Source organism: Scyliorhinus torazame, chromosome 20 (assembly GCF_047496885.1).
Source record: "Scyliorhinus torazame isolate Kashiwa2021f chromosome 20, sScyTor2.1, whole genome shotgun sequence".
In the NCBI taxonomy this organism is placed as follows: Eukaryota; Metazoa; Chordata; class Chondrichthyes; order Carcharhiniformes; family Scyliorhinidae; genus Scyliorhinus; species Scyliorhinus torazame.
Window position 1 is genome coordinate 24,794,193 of NC_092726.1, and position 13,623 is coordinate 24,807,815.

General features: G+C 49.7%; 1 protein-coding gene across 5 annotated transcripts in view; it reads right to left on the reverse strand.

Moving 5' to 3' along the window:
* c20h2orf42 (chromosome 20 C2orf42 homolog) overlaps positions 1-6,555 on the reverse strand; it is a 47,351-nt gene extending 40,796 nt beyond the window's left edge. For all 5 annotated transcript variants that reach the window (XM_072485987.1, XM_072485992.1, XM_072485990.1 and 2 more), the window contains exon 1: positions 6,425-6,555. The gene's annotated coding sequence lies outside the window, so the exon portion shown is untranslated. The remainder of the gene's footprint in view (positions 1-6,424) is intronic.
* Positions 6,556-13,623: the final 7,068 nt, after the last annotated feature.

Here is a 13,623-nt window from a genome sequence, read left to right on the forward strand (position 1 = left end):
TATGTCCATAAAGTCTACTCGCGAATAGACTTTTTTGTGCTGGGAAGGGCGTTGATCCCGAAGGTGAGGGGAACGGAGTATACGGCTATAGCCATTTCGGATCACGCTCCACACTGGGTGGACTTGGAGATAGGGGAGGAAACAGGAGGGCGCCCACCCTGGAGAATGGACATGGGACTAATGGCAGATGAGGGGGGTGTCTAAGGGTGAGGGGGTGCATTGAAAAGTACTTGGAACTCAATGATAATGGGGAGGTCCAGGTGGGAGTGGTCTGGGAGGCGTTGAAGGCGGTGGTTAGAGGGGAGCTGATATCAATAAGGGCACATAAAGGGAAGCAGGGGAGTAAGGAACGGGAGCGGTTGCTGCAAGAACTTTTGAGGGTGGACAGACAATATGCGGAAGCACCGGAGGAGGGACTGTACAGGGAAAGGCAAAGGCTACATGTAGAATTTGACTTGCTGACTACGGGCACTGCAGAGGCACAATGGAGGAAGGCACAGGGTGTACAGTACGAATATGGGGAGAAGGCGAGCAGGTTGCTGGCACACCAATTGAGGAAAAGGGGAGCAGCGAGGGAAATAGGGGGAGTGAGGGATGAGGAAGGAGAGATGGAGCGGGGAGCTGAGAGAGTGAATGGAGTGTTCAAGACATTTTATAAAAAATTATATGAAGCTCAATGGGAGGGAGAGAATGATGGGCTTCTTGGATCGGCTGGAATTTCCCAAGGTGGAAGAGCAGGAAAGGGTGGGACTGGGAGCACAGATCGAGGTAGAAGAAGTGGTGAAAGGAATTAGGAGCATGCAGGCGGGAAAGGCCCCAGGACCGGATGGATTCCCAGTCGAATTCTATAGAAAATATGTGGACTTGCTCGCCCCGGTATTGACGAGGACCTTTAATGAGGCAAAGGAAAGGGGACAACTGCCCCCGACTATGTCTGAAGCAACGATATCGCTTCTCTTAAAGAAGGAAAAGGACCCGCTACAATGCGGGTCCTATAGACCTATTTCCCTCCTAAATGTAGATGCCAAGATCCTGGCCAAGGTAATGGCAATGAGAATAGAGGAATGTGTCCCGGGGGTGGTCCACGAGGACCAAACTGGGTTTGTGAAGGGGAGACAGCTGAACACGAATATACGGAGGCTGTTAGGGGTAATGATGATGCCCCCACCGGAGAGGGAAACGGAGATAGTAGTGGCGATGGATGCCGAGAAAGCATTTGATAGAGTGGAGTGGGATTATTTGTGGGAGGTGTTGAGGAGATTTGGTTTTGGAGAGGGGTATGTTAGATGGGTGCAGCTGTTGTATAGGGCCCCGATGGCGAGCATGGTCACGAATGGACGGGGATCTGCATATTTTCGGCTCCATAGAGGGACAAGGCAGGGATGCCCTCTGTCCCCATTATTGTTTGCACTGGCGATTGAGCCCCTGGCGATAGCGTTGAGGGGTTCCAAGAAGTGGAGGGGAATACTTAGAGGAGGAGAAGAACACCGGGTATCTTTGTATGCGGACGATTTGTTACTATATGTGGCAGACCCGGCGGAGGGGATGCCAGAAATAATGCGGATACTTGGGGAGTTTGGGGATTTTTCAGGGTATAAATTGAACATGGGGAAAAGTGAGTTGTTTGTGGTGCATCCAGGGGAGCAGAGTAGAGAAATAGAGGACCTACCGTTGAGGAAGGTAACAAGGGACTTTCGTTACCTGGGGATCCAGATAGCCAAGAATTGGGGCACATTGAATAGGTTAAATTTAACGCGGTTGGTGGAACAAATGGAGAAGGATTTCAAGAGATGGGATATGGTATCCCTGTCACTGGCAGGGAGGGTGCAGGCGGTTAAGATGGTGGTCCTCCCGAGATTCCTCTTTGTGTTTCAGTGCCTCCCGGTGGTGATCACGAAGGCTTTTTTAAAAAGGATTGAAAAGAGCATCATGGGTTTTGTGTGGGCCGGGAAGACCCCGAGAGTGAGGAAGGGATTCTTACAGCGTAGCAGGGATAGGGGGGGGCTGGCACTACCGAGCCTAAGTGAGTATTATTGGGCCGCTAATATTTCAATGGTGAGTAAGTGGATGGGAGAGGAGGAGGGAGCGGCGTGGAAGGGATTAGAGAGGGCGTCCTGTAGGGGGACTAGCCTACAGGCTATGGTGACAGCCCCATTGCCGTTCTCACCGAGGAACTACACCACAAGCCCGGTGGTGGTGGCTACACTGAAGATTTGGGGACAGTGGAGACGGCATAGGGGAAAGACTGGAGCCTTGGGGGGGTCCCCGATAAGAAACAACCATAGGTTTGCCCCGGGGGGAATGGATGGGGGATATGGAATGTGGCACAGAGCAGGAATAACGCAACTGAAAGATCTGTTTGTGGATGGGAAGTTCGCGAGTCTGGGAGCGCTGACCGAGAAATATGGGTTGCCCCAAGGGAATGCATTCAGGTATATGCAACTGAGGGCTTTTGCGAGGCAACAGGTGAGGGAATTCCCGCAGCTCCCGACACAAGAGGTGCAGGACAGAGTGATCTCAAAGACATGGGTGGGGGATGGTAAGGTGTCAGATATATATAGGGAAATGAGGGACGAAGGGGAGACTATGGTAGATGAACTAAAAGGGAAATGGGAAGAAGAGCTGGGGGAGGAGATCGAGGAGGGGCTGTGGGCAGATGCCCTAAGCAGGGTAAACTCGTCGTCCTCGTGTGCCAGGCTAAGCCTGATTCAGTTTAAGGTATTACACAGGGCGCATATGACTGGAGCACGGCTCAGTAAATTTTTTGGGGTGGAGGATAGGTGTGCGAGGTGCTCGAGAAGCCCAGCGAATCATACCCATATGTTTTGGTCATGTCCGGCACTACAGGGGTTTTGGATGGGGGTGACAAAGGTGCTTTCAAAAGTAGTGGGGGTCCGGGTCGAACCAAGCTGGGGGTTAGCTATATTTGGGGTTGCACAAGAGCCGGGAGTGCAGGAGGCGAGAGAGGCCGATGTTTTGGCCTTTGCGTCCCTAGTAGCCCGGCGCAGGATATTGTTAATGTGGAAAGAAGCCAAGCCCCCGGGGGTGGAGACCTGGATAAATGACATGGCAGGGTTTATAAAGCTAGAGCGGATTAAGTTCGTTCTAAGGGGGTCGGCTCAAGGGTTCACCAGGCGGTGGCAACCATTCGTCGAATACCTCGCAGAAAGATAGATGGAATGGAAAAAAGAAGGCAGCAGCAGCAGCCCAGGATCGCGGGGGGGGGGGGGGGGGGGGGGGGGGGGGGAGGAACCAGAAGGACTCTCAGGGTTGTTAATATATACTGTATAATATGTATAGGTCGTTGCGACAGATAATTATATATTGGACTGTTAAATTATATTTTTGGAGAGTGTTACTTGTGATAAGGCAGTTGCCAATTAGGGTTAGTTTTCATTTTTGTTATTTATTATTTATTCATTTTTTGTTTATAAAATAGGTCATTGTTATTTGTGTTGTTATAATATTGTGTAAAGGATGCACAATGTACTGTGTTGGTTGACCAAAAATTTTCAATAAAATATTTATTTAAAAAAAAAAGTCAATCCTCTCAACCCCGGAATCAGCCTCGTGAATCTCCTCTGCCCTCCCTCCAGTGCCAGTACATCCTTTTTCAAGTAAGGAGGCCAAAACTCCTGATAGAAGTCTGCAAGATTATGAGGCGCACGGACAGGGTGGATAGTCAGAAGGTTTTTCCCAGGTGGAAGAGTCACCTAGGGGCCATAGGTTTAGGTGCGAGGGGCAAGGTTTAGAGGAGATGTACGAGGGAAGTTTTTTTACTCAGAGGGTAGTGGGAGCCTGGAACTCACTGCCGGGGGTGGTAATGGATGCAATCGTGCCTTTTAAGGAGCGTCTTGACAAATACATGAATAGGATGGGAATAGTGGGATATGGTACCCGGAAGGGTTTTTCAGACGGGCAGCATGGTCTGTGCAGGCTTGGAGGGCCAAACGGCCTGTTCCTGTGCTTTAATTTTCTTTGTACACAGTACTCCAGGTGTGACCTCACCAGCACCCTATACAGCTGTAACATAACCTCCCTGTTTTTAAACTCCATCCCCGAGTCAAATGATACCCATTTTTGCTATTTGACTCCCTGTAATGACACTGAAACTCTAAAGGTTTAATGTATATGTCCGTACATCCCCATTACACTGCATTACTGACAATCAGAGTGCTTGTAAAACAGAATACTCGCTAGTGAACCAGACTGAGGGAGAATTACTGGTGTTGAAAATGTTCTAATGGTTAAAGTTTGGTTTCTGCTGTGACCAAATACCTTATTTTGTTCCTTAACATGGTATGTGGCTGAAGTTTGTCATTCCAATGCCTAGGCTTGCAATAAAAATGGAGTTCTCCATTCGAGAACTTACATTTATATAGTGCTTTCATGATCTTCAAAATGATGAGGGGCATGGACAGAGTGGATGGACAGAAGCTGTTTCCCAGGGTGGAAGGTCAATTACTAGGGGACACAGGTTGAAGGCGAGAGGGGCAAAGTTTAGAGATGTGCGAGGGAAGTTTTTTTATACATAGGGTATTGGGTGCCTAGAACTCGTTGCCGGGGGAGGTCGTGGAAGTAGGTACGATAGTTTAAGGGGCATCTCGATAAATACATGAATAGGATGGGAAGGGATACGGACCTGGGAAGTGTAAAAGGATTTACGTTCGAGGGGCAGCATGGTTGGTGCAGGCTTGGAGGGCCGAAGGGCCTGTTCCTGTGCTGTACTGTTCTTTAGTGCTTCCCAAAAAGCTTTACACCCAATGACTACACTCTAAAAAAACGTTCTTCAATATTGTACAGCATTTAAATCAAAAACAGAAAAGGCTGGGACAACCTAAGCAGGTCTGACAGCATCTGTGGAGAGAGAATGGAGCTCATGTTTTGAGTCTGGACGACACTTAGGGGTCAAAGCTGTGTTTGTATAATGCCTTTCACCTCACAAGCACCCCACCCACCCACCCTTTGACACTCCAGAGGAACTTCCGAAGGGCAGTCCTTCATGGTCAGGCATAGGGAGTATGGGAGCCAATTTGCGCACAGCGAGCTTGTCCAGAGTCACCGAGGTAAATGTGAGGAGAGATAGAGAGGAAAAATGCAAAGCCACCTTCATATGGCGGGCACGGTGGCACATCGGTTAACACTGCTGCCTCACAGCTCCAGGGACCCGGGTTCGATTCCGCACTCGGGTGACCGCCAGTGTGGAATTTGCGCTTCCTTCCCGTGTCTGCGTGGGTTTCCTCCGGGGGCTCCGGTTTCCTCCCACAGCCCAAAGATGCGCAGGTTAGGTGGATTGGCCACGCTAAATTGCCCCTTATTGTCCAGGGTTGTGTCATTTGGGTGGGGTTGTGGGGAAAGGGTGGGGAGTGAGCCTGGGTAGGGTACTCTTTCAGAGGGTCACCTGGACTCGAAATGTTAGCTCATTTCTCTCCCGACAGATGCTGCCAGACCTGCTGAGATTTTCCAGCATTTTCTCTTTGGCTTCAGCTTCCAGCATCCGCAGTAATTTGCTTTTATCAATTGCCCCTTAGTGTCCAAAGGTTTGGTGGGGTTACTGGGTCAAGGGTAGAGGCCTAACTCTAGGTAAGGGTATCCTTTCAGAGGGTCGGTGCAGACTCGACTGGCTTCCTTCTGCACTGTAGTGATTCTATTCTACTTAATCTGTAACGTAACATTTTAGCGGGGAGTGGGGAAGTGTTGAATGCTGTTCTGCCGTCTCCCGTATACGCTTGTGGGGAGTAGCTAAATGCTCTATTAGCCCCCGGGATCCAGAACGGATTAATAACGAAAAGTTCAATGGGTGCGGAGTTTGCACATTCTCCCTCCACCCGCATGCGTGGCCAGGCTAAATCGCACCCTCAATTTGGAAAAAAAAAGAGAATTGGGTACTCTAAATTTATATTTGAAAGAAAAAAATCTCAATGGGAGTCGAGTTTGCCCATTCTCTCTCCCCCCCCCCCCCCCCCCCCCGCCCCCGCCCCCGTGCCTGTGTAGGTCTCACCCCCACAACCCAAAAACATGTGCAGGGTAGGTGGATTGGCCACGCTAAATTGCCCCTTAATTGGAAAAAAATGAATTGGGTACTCTAAATTTATATTTGACATTAAAAAAGCCCAATGGGTTTCAGGGATGGAGATCAAAGCTTCAGGGCAACTGGAGTCAAGGGGTGGGGGAGGGGAGGACCGGACCCTGATTGACAGGCGGACAAGATCCCGCCCCCCATGCCAACCTCCATTGGCCCGGCCCCGGGAGTAGGCGGGGTGTGCGCCGCGACGCCGCGATCCGATTGGCCGTCCCAGCTGTCGGTCAGGCGCGTCGGCCCCGCCCAGCGACCGTTCGTTGAAGGGACGAAAAAGAAAAGCCCCGCGCGCGTGCGGCCGCTTCGACGACAACGACGCGATTAATAATAGCCGGAGAGGCTCACCTCCCTCTCCGGGGTTGGGGGGGGCGGGACGGTCCGTGCTCCCTCTCCTCCCCCCGCTCAAAGCCGGCACCCGGCCCTCAGACGCGCCGCCATTCCGCCTTACAAAAATCTCTGGGCGCTGCACTGTAACGCCGGTTCCGATTGGCCGCCCGCGGTCACCTGCTGGAGGGCGTGGCTTCCCTCCCCGCGGGGGCATTGTGGGAGATGTAGTCCTTCGCGTCACCCGGCCGTCCCACCCACCGCGTGGAATTGTGGGGGTTGTAGTTGTCCGCGCCGACCGGGCGCCCCTCCTACCGCGTGGCATTGTGGAGGATGTAGTTCTCCACCCGGCCGCTGGCGGAACTACAATTCCCAGGATGCCTCGCCCACACCCAACACATCAAGCTCTTTGCCAAGTTGACCAAGACTGATATTGGCGGGGGGGGGGGGGGGAGAAGACAATACTTTAAAAACATTCCGCTGTTTATCTTTCTTTAAAATAAATTTAGAACACCCAATTATTTTCTTTCCCAATTAAGCGGCAATTTGCGCGGCCCCATCCCCCTACCCTGCACATCTTTGGGTTGTGGGGGTGAAACCCACGCAGATACGGGGAGAATGTGCAAACTCCACACGGACAGTGACCCAGGGCCAGGATTGAACGCGGGTCCTCTGTGCCGTGAGGCAGCTGTGCTAACCACCGTGCTGCCGCACTCCCAACATTGCCAAAATAACAATGATCTAAGGCAGCATGGTTGCACAATGGTTAGCACTGCTGCCTCACGGCGCCAAGGTCCCGGGTTCAATCCCGGCTCTGGGTCACCGTCCGTGTGGAGTTTGCACATTCTCCCTGTGTTTGCGTCGGTCTCACCCCCACAACCCAGAAGTGCAGACTAGGTGGATTGGCCATGCTAAATTGCCCCTTAATTGGAAAAAATTGAACTCCACAAGGACGGTGACCTGAGGCCGGGATCGAACCCGTGTCCTCAGCGTCATGGTCCCAGTGTTAACCACTGCGCCACATGCTGCCCAACTTTGCCTTGAAAGCCCTTCCAATAATCGATGAGCCAAGGATAAACTCCATCAGATTAGGAATATATATCTTTTTAATGAATTTGAAGTGCCCAATTCTCTTTTTTCTCCAATTCAGGGATGATTTAGGGCGGCACAGTGGTTAGCATTGCTGCCTCACATGGGTGGCAGGGTAGCACTGTCGCTTCACAGCTCCAGAGTCCCAGGTTCGTTTCCCGGCTTGGGTCACTATCTGTGCAGAGTCTGCACGTTCTCCCCAGGAAGCAGTGGTTAGCACTGTTGCTTCACAGCTAAAGGGTTCCAGGTTCGATTCCCAGCTTGGGTCACTGTCTGTGCGGAGTCTGCACATCCTCTCCGTGTGTGCGTGGGTGTCCTCCGGGTGCTCCGTTTCCTCCCACAGTCCAAAAACGTGCAGGTTAGGTGGATTGGCCATGATCAATTGCCCCTTAGTATCCAAAGGGATTGGGTAAGGTTGCTGGGTTACAGGAGGTGTGAGCTTAAATGGGTGCTCAATCCAAGGATCGGTGCAGACCCAATGGGCCGAATGGCCTCCTTCTGCACTGTCGGGATTCTATGGAAGAGACTTACCTGACTGAAGCTTAAGGGCTTGAAGGCAAATTATTGAGCTGGTCAGGATGAGCTGCAAGAGATAATGAGCAGGTACTTTTATGGATAGGATGTGACTAGTGGTGACCTGCAATGGACCAGGACTATCAATTGAGATTCTAAGATGGAAAGCTTCATGTCCAAGTTTGCCAATAACAAATCCAGATGGCATTGTATGTGACATAGAGGGATGCAGACAATTACAAAGAGCTGTGAAAAGATTAATTGAATGTTCGTACCGTTGGATTTCAATGTAGGAAAATGTGACGTCATCTTCTTTGGACCCCAAAGGGTGGCACTTCAAAAAAGCAGGAATTGTTTAAACGTTGGCATTATTTCGAATCTTTGTGCGCATCAAGGCCAATCTACAATGCCCGAGTCTTAGTGCCCAAAAGTGAATGCAGTATTCCAGATGGGAGACCTGAACATAACCAAAGGCTCCAATTTTCCAAGCCCTAAATTGTGTTAGGGCTGATTATAGTAAGTTTGCAGATGACACAAAGGTTGGTGGAATTGCGGATAGCGATGAGGACTGTCAGAGGATACAGCAGGATTTAGATTGTTTGGAGATTTGGGTGGAGAGATGGCAGATGGAGTTTAATCCAGACAAATGTGAGGTAATGCGTTTTGGAAGGTCTAATGCAGGTAGAGCATCTTCAGTGAATGGTAGAACCCTCAAGAGTATTGAAAGTCAAAGAGATCTAGGTGTACAGGTCCACATGTCATTGAAAGGGGCAACACAGGTGGAGAAGGTAGTCAAGAAGGCATACGGCATGCTTGCCCTTCATTGGCCGGAGGCATTGTGTATAAGAATTGGCAAGTCATGTTGCAGCTGTATAGAACCTTAGTTAGGCCACACTTGGAGTATAGTGTTCAATTCTGGTCGCCACACTACCAGAAGGATGTGGAGGCTTTAGAGAGGGTGCAGAAGAGATTTACCAGAATGTGCCTGGTATGGGAGGGCATTAGCTAGGAGGAGCGGTTGAATAAACTCGGTTTGTTCTCACTGGAACAAAGGAGGTTGAGGGGAGACCTGATAGAGGTCTACAAAATTATGAGGGCATAGACAGAATGGGTAGTCAGAGGCTTTTCCCCAGGGTAGAGGGGTCAATTACTAGGGGGGCATAGGTTAAGGTGCGAGGGGCAAGGTTTAGAGGAGATGTACGAGGGCAAGTTTTTTTTACACAGAGGGTAGTGCCTCCTGCCGGAGGAGATTGTGGAAGCAGGGACGATAGTGACATTTAAGGGGCATCTTGACAAATATATGAATAGGATGGGAATAGAGGGATACGGACCCAGGAAGTGTTGAAGATTGTAGTTTAGCCGGGCAGCATGGTCGGCGCGGGCTTTGAGGGCCGAAGGGCCTGTTCCTGTGCTGTACTTTTCTTTGTTCTTTGTGTGCTCAAAAAACAGAGTGGTGTTCAAAGTTAGAAACTCTGGCAGAGGCCAAACTGTGATCAATTGAGCCAAGCTAACACAACGGGTTCAACTTATCGCGACACTGTTCCAAAAGGAATTCAAATGTAGAATATACATACCGATTGCCGAGCTCCCAGGTGCAGAGGGATCTGGGTGTCCAAGTGCACAGATCGCAAAGCTACACAGGTATAGTGAGTAATTAGGAAAGCCAACAGATCATTTGTGAGGGGAATTGAATACAAAAGTATGCTCGAGTTATTCAGGGCATTGGGGAGACCACATCTGGAGCACTGTATTTAAGGAAGGGTCTGGACGCACAGGAAGTAGTTCAGAGAATGTTTACTAGATTGATACCTGGAATGGCAGATTGCCTTTTGAGGAAAGGTTTTGCTTCACTTGTGCAGGACATCTTAAGTACTTTGTGCAGTATTGGTCACCTTACTTGGGGAAGGATGTAGATGCGTTGGAGGCAGTTCAGAGGTTTACTCAATTAATATCTGGAATGGGAGGGTTGTCTCTGGAGGAAAAGCTGGCCGTGCTAGGTTTGTATCTGCTGGAGTTTAAAAGAGGCCGGGGCAGCGTAATTGAAACATTAGTGTGGCACGGTAGCACAATGGTTAGCACTGTTGCTTCATCGGTCCAGGGTCCCAGGTTCGATTCCCGGCTTGGGTCACTGTCTGTGTGGAGTCTGCATGTTCTCCCCGTGTCTGCGTGGGTTTCCTCCCACAGTCCAAAGATGGGCAGGTTAGGTGGATTGGCCACACTAAATTGCCCCTTAGTGTCCAAAAAAAGGTTAGGTGGGGCTACCGGGTTACGGAGATAGGGTGGAGGCGTGGGCTTAAGTAGGGCGTCTTTCCGAGGGCCGGTGCAGACTTGATGGGCCGAATGGCCTCCTTCTGCACTGTAAATTCTATGAAACAAGATCCTGAGGGGTCATGACAATCCTGAGGGTGGTGGTGACAGAGTCAATTTGGAGAGGGTGTTTTCTATTATGGGATAATGTAGTACTAGGGTCTAAAAACGGGTTGCCCATTTCGGACAGAGAAGAGGAGAAATATTTTCTTTTAGGGTGGCAAGTTGTGGAACTTTTTTCCTCCAAAGGCGAATGTTTCCAAAGCAGAGCAAGATAAGTGTGTTGATCAGCAAGGGGATGAAAGGTTATCGGGGCTCGGTGGGAATGTGGAGCTGAGGTTACAATCAGATCAGCCATGAGATCAAAGATTCTAAAAGATGTGCTAACTTTACAAAAAGTCATTCCACATTTTCTCACGAAGGCTCGGATGATGCTTCCACTATTGGCTGCATCCTAAAGCCCCCTTAACCTCCACGTGCCGCATTGTATTATCTTCCATGCTCTTTGGGAAGTGATCCCGTTGAGGAATGTCACAGCCAAAACTGATGCTGTCCAAACAGCCCACCAATCCGCACAGCGTTTAAACACTTTTCGTGGAGGAAGTTGGAACTCCCACAAGGTCAAATGCTGTTGTGGGGTGAGAACAGGTTGCACGAGGACGTGAACAAGGGTTGAAACGGAGGGGCAGAAGGCACTTTCAAGGCACCGAAATGCTGCCGCCATAGTAGGTTTCCACTTAATGGGTAACGTCAATGGAAAGGAGGTAGCGGGTCGGCTAGAGATCAATAAAGCATTCCTAGTGACAGCAGGAGCAAAACGCAGGGAGAGATATATATACACCTTTGGACTGGAAATAACAGCCTCATTAAAAAGGCACAAGCCCTGCAAAGTGCAGGGTCATCTTGCATTTATTTTTCGAAAAGAATATTCAATCAGGATTTTGCAATAAATCTGATTATCTTTAGGGAAAATTACCTAGTAAAATGTCAACCAGCACGAGCAAAGGGAGAGATACTAACTAGTCAACCTGCCAGATATTTCTTTTAGGTGCCTGAACTTCCAGAACCCTTAATACCTTGCATTTATATATCAACGTCAACCTGGCAAAATTTCCCATGGTGCTGCTCAGAAGTGTCATCAGAGCAAATCTGACACACCGCCACGTGAAAGATTAGGTCAGGTGACCAGATTTGGTCAAGCCGCTATGATTTAAGGAGTCGTTAAAAAAAAAGGGGGCACGGTGGCGCAGTGGTTAGCACTGCTGCCTCATGATGCCGAGGCCCAGGGTTCGACCCTGACCCCGGGGTCACTGTCCGCGTGGAGTTTGCACATTCTCCCTCGTCTGCGCGGGTCTCACCCCCACCACAACCCAAAACGGTTGTGCAGGGTAGGTGGATTGGTCATGCTAAATTGCCCCTTAATTGGGGAAAAAAATAATTGGGGACTGCAAATTTAGAAAACAATTATGCAGCACGGAGGTTAGCACTGCTGCCTCACGGCGCCGAGGTCCCAGGTTCGATCCCCAGCTCTGGGTCACTGTCCGTGTGGAGTTTGCACATTCTCCCAGTGTCTGTGTGGGTTTTCGCCCCAAAGATGTGCAGGGTAGGCGGACTGGCCACGCTAAATTGCCCCTTAATTTGGGGAAAACAAAAAGAATTGGGTACTCTAAATTTATTTTTAAAAAGAGGCAGGCGAGGTCAGAGAATCTATGGAAGAAATCCCAGAGTTTAGGGCCCAGATAACAAAAGGAACGCCTGTTATTGGAGAATGAAGGGGGCAGCACAGTGGGGTTAGCACTGCTGCCTCACAGGCGTCGAGGTCGCAGGTTTTGATCCCGGCTCTGGGTCACTGTCCGTGTAGAGTTTGCACATTCTCCCCGTAATTTCTTGGGTTTCACCCCCACAACCCAAAAGATGTGCAGAGTAGGTGGATTTGGCCCGCGCTGAATTGCCGCTTAAATTGGAAAAAATGAATTGGGTACTCGAAATTTATATTTAAAAAAAAAGAAAATGAAGGAAATGGGGAGAATGTAACAAAATAAGTTTCACTTGGGAGGGTGGGAACTGGCACGGCCCTCTGGCAGAATGGCACAGGAGGAAGTCAGGTATCATTCCAGAGGCGGTTGGACGACGAGGTAATGATGGGGCAGATTAGGTCGCTATCAGAGAATAACACTCCAAACCCAGTCGACCAGGACATTGCCAACGGTTAGCATCAAAACCGCAAGCCGTTCTGAACCGCATCAGTTTGCCCTGTAAAATTCCTGGCCAAATCTCATCTCCGCCGAATTCCTTACTGCCAATCACCCACTTTCAACTGCAACTTCAAACTCGTAACCTTGCCCAGGTCGACGCTCAAACCTAGAACTTGTGTTCTTCATCTCGACCCACAAGATTTCCTCTGCAGCTTCATCTTCGGGGGGGGGGGGGGTTGTATTTTAGTAAATGCCTTGTTTTGCCAGAAACGTTCAAGAGATTGTGTTCAGAAAACATAAAATTATACGTCGATACAAGGAATGAGGGAGTTAGGAACCAGATGAATTCTCAGAATCTTTGGTGAAATGTTACTAGTTTAGGTCGAGGGCAGCACAGTAGCATAGTGGCTAGCACTATGGCTTCCAAGCACCAGGGTTCCAGGTTCGATTCCCGGCTTGGGTCACTGTCCTTGCGAAGTCTGCACGTTCTCCCCGTGTCTGCGTGGGTTTCCTCCCACAAGTCCCGAAAGACGTGCTGTTAGGTGAATTGGACATTCTGAATTCTCCCTCCGTGTACCCGAACAGGCGCCGGAATGTGGCGACGAGGGGATTTTCACAGTAACTTCATTGCAGCGTTAATGTAAGCCTACTTGTGACAATAAAGATTAATTATTATCTCGATATTGGAAATCAAGAAAATACCTTGGGTTTAATCCACGAGTGTCCTGCGTTGCTCCTATGTGGTGAAGGCTGCTCCCTCACCAGCATGAGAAAGTGATTGCAGTGCATGTTGGTCTTTAAGTGAGGAAATGTGCCATTATCATCAGCATTAAATTGTCTCCATCACCCTTTGCTGTCAGCTTTCCTAGTTAAATGTGCAGCAACACGGTGGACTGAAGCAGGGGGGCGTAAGGTAGCATGTCAATCGACTTGGACATTTCTCCGTCAACAAGGCCCTACATGAAGGCAAGCTAGTGTTAATCTCATCTGAAAAGCTGCAGCGAACTTGTTGCCTTCAAAGTATCCCAGTGCGACCGCGTGAAACACAGGATTGTGAATCAACTGCGTCCTTAACCAGGCTCAATGTGAACTGGCACCACACATACATATATATGC